A 12,941-nucleotide genomic window follows, 5' to 3' on the forward strand; every position below is an offset into this window, starting at 1 on the left:
CTCTGAAAGAATGTGTTGGAAGGTTTCTGTATCTTAATCCCTTTGAAATAATGTGTTCTACAACTTTTGTATCCTAAGTTCTCTGAAACGATGTGTTCTAAGGTTTCTGTAAACTAAATTCTCTGAAATCACATGTTGTTCTACGACTTATTTATCAGAAATTCTTTGAAATAATGTTCTTTAAAGTTACTGAATATAAAATATTATTAAATAATTTGTTTTACGGATTCTGTATCCCAAATTGTCTTAAATAATTTGTTCTACGCATTCTGTCTCCCAAATTGTCTTAATCAATTTGTTCTACGGATTCTGTCTCCCAAATTGTCTTAAATAATTTGTTCTACAGATTCTGTCTCCCAAAATGTCTTAAATAATTAGTTCTACGGATTCTGTCTCCCAAATTGTCTTAAATAATTTGTTCTACGGATTCTGTCTCCCAAATTGTCTTAAATAATTTGTTCTACGGATTCTGTCTCCCAAATTGTCTTAAATAATTTGTTCTACGGATTCTGTCTCCCAAATTGTCTTAATAATTTGTTCTATGGATTCTGTATCCCAAATTGTCTTAAATAATTTGTTCTACGGATTCTGTCTCCCAAATTGTCTTAAATAATTTGTTCTACGGATTCTGTATCCCAAATTGTCTTAAATAATATTTTCTAAGGTTTCTGGAATAAAAAAACTTTAATGTTTCCGAGCTAAGGACACAGGTCAATCTCGGCATTCTAAGGTCCAAACACACGTATCTACGTTTCAAGGTCTCTGGACTAATGTTACTATGTTCTAAGGTCTCAGAGGACTTATAATTAAAGCACAGATTCAAAGAAAGGAAATTATGTAAGCATTAAATTGTCTCCAATGAACAACTGTAATTTACAATGAATGAATCGACGAGAAAAATAAATCGCTATTATCAAGTTAAAAAATTCATTGAAAAAAAAAAAAAAAAAAAAAAAAAAAAAAAAAAAAAAAAAAAAAAAAAAAAAAAAAAAAAAAACGTAAGTCTGATGTCTGATCTTTCTTTTTCATATTGTTACAAATACACGCATAAGTAAAGTAATATAAATTAAGGAGTTTTTGTTTTCATGTCAAGTCATTCAGGAAAATCAACGGGTGTATATAATAAACGAAACAGAAAGGACATATTTTAGGCATTCTATATTTACCAGTTTCGAAAAAAAAGTAAAAGATACTGAGCAACATGTCAATTTTTTTTTTAAATTCATGATAAATTAAAAAGCTAATTATCCGAATGCGGGTGAGTACATCTCTTTGTGCAAATTGGAATACGAATACTTAATAAAACTCTAAAGTTATAACAAGAACCGGATCAACTCGTAGAATATTAAATAATGAACTGTCTTCACTTGTAATCCCAAAAAGAGATAAAATAAAACGAGTCATTACATCTTCCTTTGCGTTCATCTTTGTAAAACCCTCATCACCTTATTGATGTCACTCCAGTTAATTAAAGTTAATTATCTCTTGTAAGAGAGTCAAGTCTTATATATAACTTAATGCAATTAATCTATCATAAAACCGATCACACGTGAAATCCTCAAAATCTCTTGAAGGAAACCAGAAGAAGGATTATTGTGGGGATGAAAGTGGATTTAGAGAAAGGATATTGAGATGAAATAATAGAATATACTTATTACATAAACCTCTTGCATGTATTTTGTATTAAGTTTATATGATATTTGAATGACTCCAAGAGTTACAAAGATCATAGCATGGGGAAGACTTCATTGGGGAAAAAGCGAAAGGTAGCGCAAAGTATCAAACACACAAATTATATATATATATATATATATATATATATATATATATATATATATATATATATATATATATACAGAGAGAGAGAGAGAGAGAGAGAGAGAGAGAGAGAGAGAGAGAGAGAGAGAGAGAGAGAGAGAGAGAGGAGAGAGAGAGAGATTCTGCTAAATATGTGATGGAATTAAGTTTTTACCTCAAAATGAGTCCGAGTTCTTACCCTCCCTTTCACCTTTAAATACTTGGGTTCGATCCCATTGTGAGGTTAAAATTTCATTATATATATATATATATATATATATATATATATATATATATATTATATATATATATATAAGACTATTTTGCAGAACGTGGCGTGAAAAGTCAAAACCTGATGAATGGGAGCAAAGTGTGTTGATGAAAATGGTAAAAAAAAAAAAATCTAACTGGTTGCAATAATTACAGAGGCATCACACTTACGTCACTTGTCATGAAAATATATAGTATGCTTATTCTAAAGATACTAGAGAGAAAGATTGATGAAATCCTGAGAGATAAACAAGCAGGATTTAGAAAAGGTAGAAGTTGTACTGACCAAATTTTCATTTTAAGACATGTGGTACAGAAAGGAGTAGAATATAGAAATCCACTTTAGATGGCATTTGTGGACTATGAAAAGCCATTGACAGTGTGCACCGGCCAATTTTGTGGAGAGTCCTGCGTTATTATGGAGTTTCTCTTAAATATGTAAATTTGAGTAAATCTGTTCATGCTCACAACAAGTGCAAAGTTAATGTTAGTGGAGTACTATCAAATGAATTTCCAATGAACAGTTGTTTATCCTCCTCATGGAATTTGTTATGCATAGAACAATTTGGGATGGTGGAGACAGATTATACTGGATTGGTAACAGGGAATTAGCTGACCTAGAGTATGCTGATGATGCTGACCTTATTAGCAGAACATCATAGGACTTGCAAAGCTTGCTTACCAGAATGCATGAAGTATCACATGAGGTTGGGCTCAAGATAAATAGGAGAGAGACAGAGATGCTGAGAACGGAATATACAATGGAAGATGAAATATCAGTAGAAGGATAAAGGATTAATGAGGTAGAATCATTTAAATATTTAGGAATTATGATCTCTAAGACAGGGTATTTAAAATTGAAGTTTGATGAAAGATTGAAAAAAGCAAATCAGACAATGGCTAAGTTAAGTAGAATATGGAAATAAAATCACCATAAATTACATATAACATCAGGCTATACATCAGTTTAGTAAGATCGGTGTCACTGTATGGGCATGAGTCGTGGTATGAAAATGAAACAATATCCAACACAGTTTATACATTTGAGAACAAATACCTCACAAGGATATTGGGAGTCAAATGGCAGGACACGATTAGAAATGAAACTATAAGAGATTACTCGAGTGCCACATGTGGATGAAATCATGGTGAGGGGTAGAAGAAGATGGTTTGGACTTGCTCTTCGAACTCCCCAAGAGAGATAAGTTGACCAAGCTTTCAGCTGGGTCCCACAAGACACAAGAAGAGTTGGAAGACCCTGGCCTACATGGCTGTGGACTAAGAAGTGTGAAGATGACGAATGGAGAAGCATTAATTTAAAAGCTCAAGACAGAGATGAATGAAGAAATCCAACCGAGGCCCTTGGCGTCAATATGCGTAGGAGGATATATATATATATATATATATATATATATATATATATATATATATACATATATGTATAAATATTTATATATATACATATATATATATATATATATATATATATATATATATATATATATATACTGTACACACACATACCGTATATAAATGTTTCCAAATGCCCCTGCCTATTCATTATGGACATTTCCTTCAAAGTTTAGCAAAATCAACATTTCCCTATAAGTTCATTCTAGATTTCATTAAGGCTTAAATCATAGCTGTAAGACATAGAAAGAATACGATAACAAAGGATTAACAATACATTAACAATTATTATTTTACACATTAATCTTTTTAAAGGAGTGACCAATCGTATCTCGCAGTAGTGCAAATGATATATCAATTTGATAAGAGACGGAAATTTAATTTAGCTGAGTAATATTGCCACTTCCCTGCATTAGCTGATATCTCTTTCTGTCCCATTTCCTTTCGCTTTAAATTCCTCTTCTCTATCTCAATTTGTCTCTAGAGTTATTATACCTAGTGGTTTCATAAAAGGCATTTACTCTTGCCAAGTGTCTTTTCTTTGATGTATGACGTTAATTCTTCAAGGCCACTGGGGATTGATATCTATAAATAACAGGATGGTTATAATCGTGTTATACACACACACACACACACACACACACACATATATATATATATATATATATATATATATATATATATATATATATATATATATATATATATATATATATATATATATATATATATATATATATATATATACATATATATACACACACACACATATATATATATATATATATATACATGTATGCATGTATCTATTAATACATATGCATATATGTACAGTACATGTGTAGAAAGATTTTCTTAAATAATGTAGCTATTGGGCGGTATTCATAAAGAAAAGGATATGCTTATACTTGCAAAATATGAAGGAAATCCTTCTACTTGTATTCATAAACATTTCAAGCAAAAGCTTCTACTTTTAGAGCAAAAGCATATCCTTATAATCACATAAAAGTAAATGGTTATACATAAAGAAGACCCTTTACTTCATGTAAAGAGCATATGCTTCGAAAAAGCCGAGTCCGGTCAGTAGCGGACCGCAGTTCGAAGAGAAAGGTTGTTCTGTCCGATTCTCAGCACGATGGCAGATTTTGTGGATGTGAGGCATATTAAACAATACATGCCCCGTTTACCCACACTTGGTCGTGATTTCAAGATGTTATTCCGTTTTGAAGAACAAAATGTACAGTGGCTTGCGGACAGATATCTTGTCCACACCTGGAATCTCGATGAAATATCAAGGTTAAGCCATAACTTGGTGATATGCATTTTAAATTTGCTTTTGCATGTATAAACAGTTGGGAGAGTACGAAGGCTGCTGTATTTAGGGATGTATGTATGTACAAACAGCATGTATGTATGTATGTATATATATGTATACATATATATATATATATATACATATAAATATATATATATATATATATATATATATGTATGTATATGTATATATATATTATATATGTATATGTAAGTATATATTTCATATATGTATATGTATATATATGTGCGTATATATTTGAATATACAGGTAGATACATCGCATATACAGGTATATACATCGTATATACAGGTATATACATCGTATATACATTTATACACAGAATATTCATATACTGCAAAAGCTTATATACATGCATGTATATTCACATATATAAACTATATATATGTATATATGTATATACATATATATATATATATATATATATATATATATATATATATATATATATATACATACAGTATATATATATATATATATATATATATATATATATATATATATATATATATATATACATATCGATTCGTACCAGAAATAGATTGTTCTAAATTCCAAACCTGAAATAATTTAGCTGAAACCAACTATTTCAATTCGGTTTGCTTTAAACCTCAATTACCCTTCTCCCTTCGTCCGGGTATCTTAAGGTTTCCTTCGAACTGCAAAGTTGAGCGTTTAGCGTCTTCAAAATTTTTCAACTCAAATCCATAAATCAAATCACGTAGTTTATTATTATTATTATTATTATTATCATTATTATTATTATTATTATTATTTTTATTATTATTATTATTTTTATTATTATTATTATTTCATTATCATTATTATTATTGTTGTTGTTGTTATAAAACAAGAATGGAATTTTTCGCGAGTCCTAAACGAATTCGGAAGAAAATCTTCTCGAATTTCCAAATGGCTTCAGAAGAAATAGCCTCAAACTTAGTATGGAATTCTGAATGCCTCCAGAACGGAATCTCAGAACGGTATCGGAAGAAAACTTTCCCGGATTTCCAAATGGCTTCAGAAGAAATAGCCATAGACTTAGCATGGAATTCTGAATGCCTCCAGAACGGAATCTTAGAACGATTTCGGAAGAAAACTTTCCCGAATTTCCAAAAGTCTTCAAAGGACATAGCCGTATACTTAAAATGGATTTCTGAATGACTCCAGAACTGAAATTTCCTGCAGCAGTCTTGAACGACTCCTCCCCGAGCTTCAAATGACTTCTGAAGACCTGATCTTCATTTTTTCACACGTAGCCTGCAACACCTCACATGATCTGTATGCAGCTGGCGAAATCTAACCAAGGAATTGGGCGTCAATAGGAGTAAGAGGAAATGAGTTGATGACTGGGAAGAGGATTTCACTTAACTCACAGAGATCGCGTTCTGGCGGAATAGGAAGCTGCCGGTAAGAATTATGTGTTACGTCTTCGGAACACCATCAACTACAGATGGTTTTGATTGCTGCCGAAGTTGCCGATCGTTCGCTTTATATCGACCGACCTATAGAAAGACACGGGATCTTCCGTTGGCAGCTGAGCTTTGAAGATCATAATGTATGCACCTTGAAGGATCCTTTGCTTGGGCTTTTGCGACGATGTCTTATTAAAAGAGACTCTTGGAAAAAGTACGAGGCTTTGTATCAGTGCAAAAACAGATTGCGGGGAATGAAGATGGAGGCAGAATGGTTCAACTGAACGGTGAGTGACGTGTAGTTCTTCAACAGGAATGTCCCAAAATTCGCCATTGAAGTAAGGACATATCCAGACGACATTGGTAAATATATTATGTTGCTCGTCATTTACTTTGGCATGATAGTGTATGCGGAGAAATCGATAGTATTCATCACTTTACTCATTCCCCAGATAGGTAAAGAATAAATGCCTTCGATTCCCCTGACGAATCTGACGAAGTGAGGACTCGCGGCACTGAAATCCCTTTTGAAATCTAGAAGGAAACTGACGAACTAAGGAAAAGAGACAATGAAATCTCGAAAGAAACAGATAATCTAATGAAAGAAGATCTTGAAAACTAGAATACAGGAGAGAACAGCGAAGAGGAGCCTCTAATGCCAGAGGTAAGACACCTAAAAATAGAGAGCCTCTAATGCTAGAAGTAAGGCACCTCCAAATATAGATCGAGGACCCTCTAATGCTAAAAGTATGGAACCTAGAACTTCTAATGCTAGAAGTGTGGGAGCTAAAGAGAGAGGTCAAAGAACTTCTAATGTTAGGTGTGGGAGCTATAAAGAGAGGTCAAAGAACTTCTAATGTTTGAGGTAAGGGAGCTGAAAAGAGGTCAAAGAACTTCTAATGCTAGAGGTGTGGGAGCTAAAAAGAGGTCAAAGAACTTCTAATGCAAGGGGTGTGGGAGCTAAAAAGAGGTCAAAGAACTTCTAATGCTAGAGGCGTGGGAGCTAAAAAGAAATCAAAGAACTTCTAATGCTAGAGGTGTGGGAGCTAAAAAGAGGTCAAAGAACTTCTAATGCTAGAGGTGTGGGAGCTAAAAAGAGGTCAAAGAACTTCTAATGCAAGGGGTGTGGTAGCTAAAAAGAAGTCAAAGAACTTCTAATGCAAGGGCTGTGGGAGCTAAAAAGAGGTCAAAGAACTTCTAATGCAAGGGGCGGGGGAGCTAAAAAGAGGTCAATGAATTTCTAATGCAAGGGGTGTGGGTACTAAAAAGAGGTCAAAGAACTTCTAATGCAAGGGGTGGGGGAGCTAAAAAGAGGTCAAAGAACTTCTAATGCAAGGGGTGTGGGAGCTAGAAAGAGGTCAAAGAACTTCTAATGCAAGGGGTGTGGGAGCTAGAAAGAGGTCAAAGAACTTCTAATGCAAGGGGTGTGGGAGCTAGAAAGAGGTCAAAGAACTTCTAATGCAAGGGGTGTGGGAGCTAAAAAGAGGTCAAAGAACTTCTAATGCAAGGGGTGTGGGAGCTAAAAAGAGGTCAAAGAACTTCTAATGCAAGGGGTGTGGGAGCTAAAAAGAGGTCAAAGAACTTCTAATGCAAGGGGTGTGGGAGCTAGAAAGAGGTCAAAGGACTTCTAATGCAAGGGGTGTGGGAGCTAAAAAGAGGTCAAAGAACTTCTAATGCAAGGGGTGTGGGAGCTAGAAAGAGGTCAAAGAACTTCTAATGCAAGGGGTGTGGGAGCTAAAAAGAGGTCAAAGAACTTCTAATGCTAGAGGTGTGGGAGCTAAAAAGAGGTCAAAGAACTTCTAATGCTAGAGGTGTGGGAGCTAAAAAGAGGTCAAAGAACTTCTAATGCTAGAGGTGTGGGAGCTAAAAAGAAATCAAAGAACTTCTAATGCTAGAGGTGTGGGAGCTAAAAAGAGGTCAAAGAACTTCTAATGCTAGAGGTGTGGGAGCTAAAAAGAGGTCAAAGAACTTCTAATGCAAGGGGTGTGGTAGCTAAAAAGAAGTCAAAGAACTTCTAATGCAAGGCGTGTGGGAGCTAAAAAGAGGTCAAAGAACTTCTAATGCAAGGGGCGGGGGAGCTAAAAAGAGGTCAATGAATTTCTAATGCAAGGGGTGTGGGTACTAAAAAGAGGTCAAAGAACTTCTAATGCAAGGGGTGGGGGAGCTAAAAAGAGGTCAAAGAACTTCTAATGCAAGGGGTGTGGGAGCTAGAAAGAGGTCAAAGAACTTCTAATGCAAGGGGTGTGGGAGCTAGAAAGAGGTCAAAGAACTTCTAATGCAAGGGGTGTGGGAGCTAGAAAGAGGTCAAAGAACTTCTAATGCAAGGGGTGTGGGAGCTAAAAAGAGGTCAAAGAATTTCTAATGCAAGGGGTGTGGGAGCTAAAAAGAGGTCAAAGAACTTCTAATGCAAGGGGTGTGGGAGCTAGAAAGAGGTCAAAGAACTTCTAATGCAAGGGGTGTGGGAGCTAGAAAGAGGTCAAAGAACTTCTAATGCAAGGGGTGTGGGAGCTAAAAAGAGGTCAAAGAACTTCTAATGCAAGGGGTGTGGGAGCTAAAAAGAGGTCAAAGAACTTCTAATGCAAGGGGTGTGGGAGCTAAAAAGAGGTCAAAGAACTTCTAATGCTAGAGGTGTGGGAGCTAAAAAGAGGTCAAAGAACTTCTAATGCCAGGGGTGTGGGAGCTAAAAGGAGGTCAAAGAACTTCTCATGCAAGGGGTGTGGGAGCTAAAAAGAAGTCAAAGAACTTCTAATGCAAGGGGTGGGGGAGCTAAAAAGAAGTCAAAGAACTTTTAATGCAAGGGGTGGGGGAGCTAAAAAGAGGTCAAAGAACTTCTAATGCAAGGGGTGTGGGAGCTAAAAAGAAGTCAAAGAACTTCTAATGCAAGGGGTGTGGGAGCTAAAAAGAGGTCAAAGAACTTCTAATGCAAGGGGTGGGGGAGCTAAAAAGAGGTCAAAGAACTTCTAATGCAAGGGGTGGGGGAGCTAAAAAGAGGTCAAAGAACTTCTAATGCAAGGGGTGGGGGAGCTAAAAAGAGGTCAAAGAACTTCTAATGCAAGGGGTGGGGGAGCTAAAAAGAGGTCAAAGAACTTCTAATGCAAGGGGTGGGGGAGCTAAAAAGAGGTCAAAGAACTTCTAATGCAAGGGGTTTGGGAGCTAAAAAGAGGCCAAAGAACTTCTAATGCAAGGGGTGTGGGAGCTAAAAAGAGGTCAAAGAACTTCTAATGCAAGGGGTGTGGGACCTAAAAGGAGGTCAAAGAACGGCGGCGTCTGTGTTCTTTCTGATGCGTAAACTTAATTAAATACAAGTAAAAACAGGGCATTAAATACGTATTATAAATACTAAACTCTTTCTCATCTTGACAGCACAAATGAAATCTTACAAGTTCCAACATGTAACTAAGCGCTCCCGAAACACGAGTCAACCTTTTACTTCTGCTTGGAGAATATCCTCGCAAGTAAAAGGTAATCATTATGAATATGGAAAGATTTGCTTATACTTCTACCTTTTGCTTCAGAGAATTACCTTGTACTTCTACCTCATGCTTACAAGGATATCCTTCATTTTTATGAATACATCCCTTATATGCACATATACATGTATGTATGCATTTATAAATACATATACATGTATGTACAGTATATATGACTATAAAGATTTTCCTAAAAAAATGTAGCTATTATATGCATATATTTATAAATACATACACATGTATGTATAGTATATATGTAGAAAGATTTTCCTAAAAAAATGTAGCTATTTACCTCATTTATTTGCTTTAAAAATTGCACAAATCTCTAATATATTAAATCCAAATTTGATTATTACTCACTCTTAAAAATATTTTTTTTTAAAATTTTTATTTACAGTTAAAACTCGAATTTCCCCAAACTGAGGACCATTCAAAACACAATGCTAAAAGTTCAATATTCTTCCCATATACGATGATGTGTACAAATAGCTTTTAGCGATTCCATCATATTTAAGAGACAAAATTTCTCATTCTTTTGAATGAAAAAAAAAATAATATTTTATTCATTTAACAGATCATTTAAATATTCATGTGTATTCAATTGACATTTTTTTATTCATTTATTAATTCCTTTCCAAAAAAATAATAATACAGATATAAATAGAATATAAGCATTATTCATTTGAAATGTTTGGATGTATTGTAGCGATATTTTTCCTCTTATAGTTTATATATGACTGATCTATTTTAATGCTGTTATTGATCTAATAATATTCTTATATTAATTACTTATATATAGTTTATTCACTATTCCATTTTTTCCTCTCCTCACTGGGATACTTTCTCTGTAAGATCCCTCGGGCTTGTAGCATTCAACTTTTCCAATCAGGGTTGTAGGTTAGCTATTAATAATAATAATAATAATAATAATAATAATAATAATAATAATAATAATAATAATAATAATAATAACAGCTTGCAAAGTACCAAGATTATTCTCGATTAATCATAAAATGCGTCATGTACCGATTTTTAGAAACAACTTCTTTGCTTTTTTTTTTTTTCCTTTTTGTTTATTATCACCAAAATCCCCGGAAGTATGGGATAAATTTAAATGTCTGTTTATTCAACAATTCTATATTTTCTTGTTTCATATGTGGGTATATGTTTATGCATGTACATATGTAGGTGTGTATGTACATGTATTTGTTTTTGTGTGTGTGTCTTCAACTAGGTCATAACACTTGCATGTCCTCATTTTCATGTTAAATAAATGTGGTCTATATAAAAGCTCCATGCTTATTGGACTTGGGCCTAACTACTAATGTTTATTACATATTTCTATTGTAATAATGGCCAATAAAGATATCAATATCAATATCAATAGCTTCTTTGTTTAACATATATTTATGCTATTAGGTAAACTAGGTTACGAAACTTATATCTCTCAGGAATAAGTATAATTTTAATTGGATACTTATCAATAATAAAATAATGACTTTTAAAAGTTTAAAGGCCGCTCATGAATGGCAGAGGCAAGGGACAATGCCATTGCCCTATCAAACAGTACAATATCCTGGAGACTGACTATATGTACATATGATCAGCGCCCCAGGCCCCTCTCCCCCCAAGCCAGGACCAAAGAGGGCCAGGCAACGGCTGCTGATGACTAAGCAGATAGACCTATAGGCTCTTCAAAAAAAAAAAAAAAAAAAAAAAAAAAAAAAAAAAAAAAAAAAAAAAAAAAAAAAAAAAAAAACCATCCCTAGCTAAGAAGGATGGTGAGGTTGCAGCGACCAATAGAACTAACGAGTTTCAGCAAGACTCGAACCTCATTCTGGCAATCACCAGGTAAGGACGCTACCACCAGGCCACCACAACCAATGGTTTCTTATCTTAGTATTAGTCATATCTGCAGCTTTTTCTATTGCTACCATCTCATATCCGAGGTATATATTATGCTGTATCGCAAATCATATCTAAAATGATAATTAAAACATTTTAAATCTATTTTTTTCTGCATTTTGTGTGATTCTCTCAACTGATGTAATAATCGAAACAAATAGTCAGTACTTGAATGATAGACAACCTCCAAATCAATCCCTTATATACATTAGTGATTAAATTATATTAAATGCTTTAGATTAATAGTAACCAGTTATCCAATTACCATGATTTGATAAGGACTTTAAGAAAGAAAAAAAGAAGAGGCCGGTAAAAGGGCATTCCTCGGTTTTGGAATTTAGATGGATTTATATCTAAATCGTAATATATATATATATATATATATATATATATATATATATGTGTGTGTGTGTATATATATAATATACATACACACACACACACACACACACACACATATATATATATATATATATATATATATGTGTGTGTGTGTGTGTGTGATTGTGTGTGTGTGTCTGCGTTTATTTACGTATATATGAATAATCATATAAGAATATGCATAATAAATACATGTATACATAAACGCACGTATACACACAAAAATATTTACACACACACACACACACACACCTATATATATATATATATATATATATATATATATATATATATATATATATATATATGTATATACACACTTATACACACATAAACAACCAGCCATGGACATTTATTGGCATTTACATAATCCAATTTCAAACTATTCAGACAAAAACACAAGCTTACTGAACATCACTCCATTTGGCAAATGAGCAAAAGGCTCTTATCAGAATCAGTGGACGACGATGAAGGCTAATGAAAATTCATTAGCTGTGGCTGCTGCAATGATAAGAAGATATCAGGACATATCAAGGACGGTTCCTCGATTCGTCGCTCTGATGTGCATTGGAAAAAAAAAACCACAGGCTTTGATCTACATTCCTGTCAAGCCTCGGTCTCATATAATGGCAATCCCTTTGGTAATAATGCCGCGACCCTCATTTCAGGGTCGACCTTGGCTTTGTGCGTGGTTACATTTTTTAAAATATATAATTCTTCAAGCTAATGGACCCGATAAGATGGATTATGACTTTTAGGCGCACTTCACATGAGCGGTTTGATGCCGCGCGGTTTTTTTCGCGAGGATTAGAAACCAATGAAGACCAATGAGGACCTTCACAAGCTACTCGCTCGGAATAATTTCCGAGCGGCAGTGATTTACTAGCTGTGTGCACTGCTAACACGTGTGGTTCCAGTATAGCAGCATTGGCTCGCTTTACACGAACGGACTTTTTT

The sequence above is a fragment of the Palaemon carinicauda genome, chromosome 39 (genome assembly GCF_036898095.1).
Source record: "Palaemon carinicauda isolate YSFRI2023 chromosome 39, ASM3689809v2, whole genome shotgun sequence".
Taxonomy (NCBI): Eukaryota; Metazoa; Arthropoda; class Malacostraca; order Decapoda; family Palaemonidae; genus Palaemon; species Palaemon carinicauda.